This window comes from Zootoca vivipara, chromosome 17 (genome assembly GCF_963506605.1).
Source record: "Zootoca vivipara chromosome 17, rZooViv1.1, whole genome shotgun sequence".
In the NCBI taxonomy this organism is placed as follows: Eukaryota; Metazoa; Chordata; class Lepidosauria; order Squamata; family Lacertidae; genus Zootoca; species Zootoca vivipara.
The window spans coordinates 20950448-20958058 of NC_083292.1; the positions used below are offsets into that span (position 1 = coordinate 20950448).

General features: G+C 50.6%; 1 protein-coding gene across 1 annotated transcript in view; it reads right to left on the reverse strand.

The window, feature by feature from the left end:
• The window catches only part of SLC8B1 (solute carrier family 8 member B1), a 35647-nt gene extending 34293 nt beyond the window's left edge, over positions 1-1354 (reverse strand). Inside the window, exon 1 of the mRNA XM_060269640.1 lies at positions 1279-1354. The gene's annotated coding sequence lies outside the window, so the exon portion shown is untranslated. The remainder of the gene's footprint in view (positions 1-1278) is intronic.
• Between the last annotated feature and the right edge of the window lie 6257 nt (positions 1355-7611).

The window sequence follows — 7611 nt, forward strand, 5'->3', positions numbered from 1 at the left end:
GCAGTAATGTAGGCTTCCCGACACAAAGGAAATGCATTATCTCTAAACACACCACATAATTCTTTTACGTAATTCACAATCACAGGACTTGGCGAGGTCCATTAGCTTTTAATGACTTAATGTTGCTGCGCTGCCACCATTTGCACCCGCTTTTAACATGCAAAAGGGGGGGGTCACCTGAACCCTTCTAATAATAGGCTAGTTCAGTCTTCCCCAAATTTGGTGTCTTCCAGAAGTCTTGGTATATGGACTCACCAGCCCCAGGCAAAAATAGGGAGTTATGGCCCAAAACGCCTGAGAGATGCCAATTTGGGGGGGCGGGGCGGGGGCGGGAAGGCTGCACAGCAGAGAAAAGCAAAAATGATCAATGGTAAGAGCATCCACCGCTGCCAGTCAGTGCAGACAATATTGAGCAGGGTGGATCTAAAGGGTGGATAAAGCAATTTCCTATAGTTTTTTGTCTCCTGGCAGCAGTAGTTCCCATCCACTGCCTAGGTTGCGAACTTTCTCCCCACCACCAAAATATCAAATACTCTGGCCTGGAATACCAGCTAAATTCCAACTGTACCTTTGGGGAGGAGAGAGGAAAGGTGGGCTACAAAACGAAAATAAATATAACGATCTGGCCACAATAGAACCTCCATGGGCGGAAGCAGTTTACCTCTTCCCAGTGCCAGATCCCAGGCACAGAGGGGGCATTCCCCTCCTGTTCCCCCCCCCCAAACAGGCAGGGCTAGTAGCAAACGACCCAGTGGCCTCTACTCTAGAGGAAGCATAACGGGATGAGGCCGTTGGTCTGATCTTGCAAACAAAGCCAAGTGCCATGCGCGCGCGTGCAATCTCCCACCCACCGTTTTCTTTTCAGTGCCCACCCGCGCCCATCTCCACGGTCCCGGAAGGCCAACAACACGCAACCTTAGGAAGTAAACAAACCCTGCCCCGATTCGGATCGGCACCCGTTTCTTCGGCTCTTGCCAAGAGGCGCGCCAGGCGGAGTCCTTCGCTCGCCGTCCTTTTCTCTCCCGCTCCGCCCGCCTGGCACGACGCGCGGGGCGCCTCCGACCTGAGCGCGCAAAAGAAGAGCGAAGAGGCGAGGAAGCGCCGCGCAGGATCGCGCACTCCGTCTCCACGCCAGAAGCTGCGAGCCTCAGCGAGCAAGATCCCCCGCTCCCGGGAGATCGCCCTGTGCAGCCGGGAGCGCAAAGGAGCTGCTTCCTTGCAAAAGCGCTTCCTGGCGCACCTGTGCGCTTCAAGCCACCGGCCTCCGCTGCAACTCACCGGCAGAAGCAGAGAGCCCACCCGCTCCAGCAGTGCCGCCGATCCCCTGCCTTTAACCGGCCAAACAAGCCGCAACTCCGCCCTCTCTCCCTCGCCAGCTAAGCCCTCCTTCCCTCGCCAGCGGCTTAAAGAGACAACTTGCCTTTCCCCCTTAAAGGCGAACAGCCGTATTTCGGTTGCGTTCAAAAATAAGGACCACGGGGGACGCCTAGCGCAGTCCGCTGCAAAGCAGGCCAATGTGGGGCTCGAAGACTCGAACTCAGGACCCTGAAACTGAGAGCCTCATGCTCTATCGACTATCCCAGCAGTCTTGTTGCAGCGCTTGGGCAGCCCCTATATCCTGTTTACTAAGATGTAATTTTCTCCGAGTTAAACGGGGCTGGCTAAAACTTAACTAGCCGTATTGACTCTGCGGGATTATTGCAATTATAAATATTATAATATTTAGTAATACTAATATAATAATTATTATAATAATTTAATTGTAATAATTGTTTTTGTTGTTCTTTCAATTTATTAGTCCCTTGCCAACATAAGAAATTTCAAGCAACTTGCACAATTTGAAGAGCATCGGGTGGACCACTGTGAGAACAGGAAGCCGGACTAGATAGGCCAAGTTGGGCTCAATCCGGTTTATATTGGCCAAGCAGCTCTTTCCCACAGAACATGGTCTCTCCCTGGCCCTGAAGATAAAGGCTCATACTGAATGGAGCTGTTAAATCATGGACGTAAAAGAAATGGCTTTCATATCACAGCTCCCCAAAGTGGTCAATATTGGCCCCCATGGAGTCAATGTACAAGGGATGAATAAAAAGCCTTGGGGTTGAAAGGGGACTGAGAAAGGCCTTCTCAGTGGTTGCTCCCAGAGTTTAGAGCTCCCTCTCTAAGGAAGTTGGACTGGCTCCCACTTTGTTGCCCTTCCTCCAACAGGTGAAGATTTGTTCCAACACGCTTTTGGGAACTGGTGCCGTGTTGGTTTTATTGTCATTACTGTCATACCTTGGTTGACAAACACCTTGAGACTCAAACGTTTTGGCTCCCGAATGCCGCAAACCCAAAAGTGAGTGTTCCGGTTTGCGAACGTTCTTTGGAACCTGAACGTCCGACGCAATCGGGTTCTGCGGCTTCCGATTGGCTACAGGAGCTTCCTGCAGCCAATTGGAAGCTGCGCCTTGGTTTCCAAACATTTTGAAAGTCGAACGGACTTCCGCAACGGTATCCGTTCGACTTTCGAGGTACGACTGTACAGTCATACCTCTGGTTACGTTCGCTGCGGGTTGCGTACATCACAGGTTATGAACATGCCAAACCCGGAAGTGCCGGAACAGGTTACTTCCGGGTTCGGCGATTCGCGCATGCGTAGATGTGCCGAATGACGTCATGCGCAGAAGCGCCGAATCGCGCGGTGAGCATGCGCAGATTCGGCGCTTCAGGTTGTGTACTGCTCTGGTTGCGAACGGGGCTCTGGAACGGATCCCGTTCGCATCCAGAGGTACCACTGTATTGGTATAGTTTTAATAGATTTTATATACTGTATGTATACAGTTTTATTTCTATCAATGTTTTTTAATTATATAAAGGGACCCAGGTGGCGCTGTGGTTAAACCACTGAGCCTAGGGCTTGCTGATCAGAAGGTCGGCGGTTCGAATCCCTGTGACGGGGTGAGCTCCCGTTGCTTGGTCCCAGCTCCTGCCAACCTAGCAGTTCGAAAGCACGTCAAAATGCAAATAGATAAATAGGAACCGCTACAGCGGGAAGGTAAACGGCGTTTCCATGTGCTGCTCTGGTTTGCCAGAAGCGGCTTTGTCATGCTGGCCACATGACCTGGAAGCTATACGCCGGCTCCCTCGGCCAATAATGCGAGATGAGCGCGCAACCCCAGAGTCGGTCACGACTGGACCTAATGGTCAGGGGTCCCTTTACCTTTACCTTTATATACTGTATGTATACAGTTTTATTTCTATCAATGTTTTTTAATTATGGCTTTTAGTTTTATCTGTAAACTGTCTTAAGTCCCATCAGGGAAAAAGGTGGGGTAATAATAATCCTATATAATAATGTCCATGTTGTCCCTGCGTCCAGATGTCCCGTGTGTCCCTGGGTCACTGCGCATGTGCCCCAGGGATACAGGGATTGGACAGCAGAGACTGCGCGCGCGCACTCTCCCCCCACTCTGCCTCCTCCAACCGCCGCTCCCGCCGGGGTGGAGGCCGGCGAAGGCCTCCTCACAACCCTCCCTGGCCGTGAGGAGCGGCGGTTGGAGGAGGCGGGGGGGGGGGGGAGAGTGCGCGCGTCCTTCCTGTCGGCGGCTGGGGGAGAGGAAGGAAGGAGGAGAAAGCGCCGCTTTCTCCTCCTCCGTTCCTGTCCCCCTGCCGCCGACAGCAAGGACGGGTCCCAGGGTTCGGAGAAGCGCTGCGCAAGCGCTTCTCCGAACCCTGGGATGTCTGCTTCCTGTCGGCGGCTGCGGGAGAGGAACGGAGAAGGAGAAAGCAGCGCTTTCTCCTCCTCCGTTCCTGTCCCCCTGCCGCCGACAGCAAGGACGGGTCCCAGGGTTCGGAGAAGCGCTGCGCAAGCGCTTCTCCGAACCATGGGATGTCTGCTTCCTGTCGGCGGCTGCGGGAGAGGAACGGAGGAGGAGAAAGCAGCGCTTTCTCCTCCTTCGTTCCTGTCCCCCTGCCGCCGATAGCAAGGACAGGTCCCAGGGTTCAGAGAAGCGCTGTGCAAGCGCTTCTCCGAACTCTGGGATGTCTGCTTCCTGTCGGTGGCTGCAGGAGAGGAACGGAGGAGGAGAAAGCAGCGCTTTCTCCTCCTTCGTTCCTGTCCCCCTGCCGCTGACAGCAAGGACAGGTCCCAGGGTTCGAAGAAGCGCTGCGCAAGCGCTTCTCCGAACCCTGGGAGTTCTGCTTCCTGTCGGCGGCTGCGGGAGAGGAACGGAGGAGGAGAAAGCAGCGCTTTCTCCTCCTCCGTTCCTGTCCCCCTGCCGCCGACAACAATGACAGGTCCCAGGGTTCGGAGAAGCGCTGTGCAAGCGCTTCTCCGAACCCTGGGAGGTGTCCTTGCTGTCGGCGGCTGCGGGAGAGGAACGGAGGAGGAGAAAGCAGCGCTTTCTCCTCCTCCGTTCCTGTCCCCTTGCCGCCGACAGCAATGACAGGTCCCAGGGTTCGGAGAAGCGCTGCGCAAGCGCTTCTCCGAACCCCAGGATGTTCTAGAGCCCGTTATTGAACGGGCTGAAATACACTAGTAATAATTATAATTATAAGGGTGAGAAGAAATTTACAAGACATAATACAAATAATAATAATTTGGAACCATTTTCACTTTACTTCCCTTTTTTATGTTTTACCATTCCTAGTAATGGTGACTGATGATTAACAAACATTGCTTATTTCTTGATTTTACTTCATTCACATTCCTAAGAATTTAGATGGGGAGTTCAATGTCAGCTTTGTGAGTCCATCAAAGTGGTGGATGAACTCAGACGTCGGGGGAAGCCCTGCTCTATATGATCCTTCAACTATATCCCACCAGTCTCTCCCACGCTACATTCCAACTGATAGGCCAAAAACTCTCTTGGGAGAGCAGGGACCCTGTTACCTGGGCTGGTGACATAACAGCCTTAAAGGGCTTAAAAGATCAACACGGCATCTTGTGAAATTGCCCCACCAGGATCACATGAGACCCACTAAACTCAGCCACCCACGTTCACATCGCCATGGCCTATCACAGTTCTGGAAAGCTGCAGACTTTTTATTTTTGCTGAAATAGACAAGGGCCCTTCAAAATTCAAGAGTCCTGTGTACTTTGGCAAGACAGGGGTCTCCGAGTGCAGGTCTCTTTTGGAAGCTGTACTGTTCGCTTGGGGCCACGTGGGGGGGGCACGGAGTTTCTCTCCGCAACAGCAAATCCGTCCTCCCCTGAACAAAAGTCACTCCTTTCCTGAAAGCATGAACTTTGGAGTCAAAACTGCTAACTATTTCTCTCTCTCTTATAGTTAACGTAGATTAGGGTGGGAATCAAGTCATTGGGAGGCATCCAAATCCTTGTTACTGCAAGGATTTACACTTATACAGCGGAAGCTCCCCCTTCACATAAGGACATGAGAGCCTGCTGGATCAGGCCATTGGCTCATCTAGTCCAGTATCCTGTTCTCACAGTGGCCACCCGGATGCCCCAAGGGGAAGTCTGCAAGCAGGAGCTACGGGCAAGATTGCTCTCCCCTCCTGCAGTTTCCAGCAACTGGTATTCAGAATAATAATAATAATAATAATAATAATAATAATAATAATAATAATAAATTAATTTTTATTTATACCCCGCCCTCCCAAGGACACCAACAAAACCACAACAAAGCGTTAAAAAAAAAGAAAAACAATTAGTTACAGTAAAATACAGGTTAAAATACAATTTAAATTTAATTTTTTTAAATGCAGCCTCATTTTAAAATGGCCCAAATCAAAACCATAAGGGAAGACAACATAGGGGTCAGACTGAGTCCAGGCCAAAGGCCAGGCGGAACAGCTCCGTCTTGCAGGCCCTGCAGAGAGATGTCAAATCCCGCAGGGCCCTAGTCTCCTGTGAGAGAGTGTTCCACCAAGTTGGGGCCAGTACTGAAAAGGCCCTGGCCCTAGTTGAGGCCAATCTAACCACCGTATGGCTTGGGATCTGCAAAATGTTGTTATTTGTGGACCTTAAGGTCCTCCGCGGGGCATACCAGGAGAGGCGGTCCCGTGGGTACAAGGGTCCTAAGCCGCATAGGGCTTTAAAGGTCAAAACCAGCACCTTAAATCTGATCCTGTACTCCACCGGGAGCCAGTGCAGCTGGTGAAGCAATTGCTGCCTTCAACTGTGGAGGCAGAACATAGCCATCATGGCTAGTAGACAGCCATGAATTTGCCTTAAAGCCATCTAGGTTGGTGGCCATCACTGTCTCCTATGGGAGTGAGTTCCATACAGCAGGAAAAGTTCTGTTGTGGGAGCAGAAATCCTTGAGCCAAGGGCATGAGCGACTTGGTGCAACTTTTGATACAGTAATATCCTAGCATATTGCAAGACATCAAATTTTATTCTAGTGTATCAATTCCAAATGGAATATGCACGCACACTTAAACATAGTTTTCCTACGATTGCCATATAAAAATTTGCTGTCTATATAAAAAGCATCACTCCAAAACAGGCTCTTGTTCACGAATATTTCAGTTGCTTTGTTAAACAATAAAAAGTCTGAAGAAGTCAATCAAGCATAGAAAAATAATAATCAAAACTTGCTGGTAAAAATAGGACCTACAGAGGAACCTTGGTTCTTGAACGCCTTGGTACTCAAACATTTCGGCTCCCGGACGCCAAATACCTGGAAGTAAGTGTTCCGGTTTTCTAACGTTTTTTCAGAAGCCGAACATCTGAAGTGGCTGTCAGCTATTGTTTCCGGGGCACCTGTGCCAATCAGAAGCCACACCTTGGTTTTCGAACGTTTTGGAAGTCGAACGGACTTCCGGAACAGATTATGTTCGAGAACCGAGGTACCGCTTTACCACTGTCCTGCTCCATGCTGCTTAAAGACACCATTTAAATTTCCCACAGTGCCTCTGGTGTAGGGTTTCTCCAAGGCATTATGGGAAATTTAAATGACAGCTCCAAGCCAGCCATCGCACTGCCTCAGCGCAAACCCAGCTTACCCTCTGCCAGCCCCACTTTGCATCGGAGATGTAGTTTGTCAAAGATGCATTTCCCACTCCCAGAGCTACCATTGCCAGAGGGGTTTAACAACCAATCCCTCTTTCCTAGGGAGCTCTTAAGTGGATGGTGTGAATGTGTCCTAAGTCTCACTTGTTGCCCTTTTTGAACTCAGCAGGGCGGACGATGGGGTCAAAAACAGGATTGGCTGGCTCTACTTGTCCCTGGCTCTGGCACTCCCTCCTGCTGGGCCTCCCACCCTTCTGCTTCATCAGTTCCAATGGTCATCAGCCAACTTGGGTCAGGGAGTCCAGTAGATCCCCCTCAGACAGCCTTAATCCCCAAAGTCTGAATTCTCTCAAAATAATCCAGGAGAAATGAACTGAGATGGGAAAAATATGTTAGGCACAAGGCAAGAATGCTTGTTCCTGGGCAGGGATTTAATCACTTAAATTCAGAGCCCCCTCTTTATAGAAGGGTTCTCCAAAAGCCATCTAGTCTCAGTGAATTTGGGGGAAGGCTGCAGCTCAGTGGTTAGAGCATCTGCTCTGCCTGTCTGAAATCCTGGAGAGACACTGCCAGTCAGTGTAGAGTTGATAATAAGGAACTAGGTCAGAGTTTCCCAAACTTGGGTCTCCAGCTGTCTTTTGGACTACAACTCC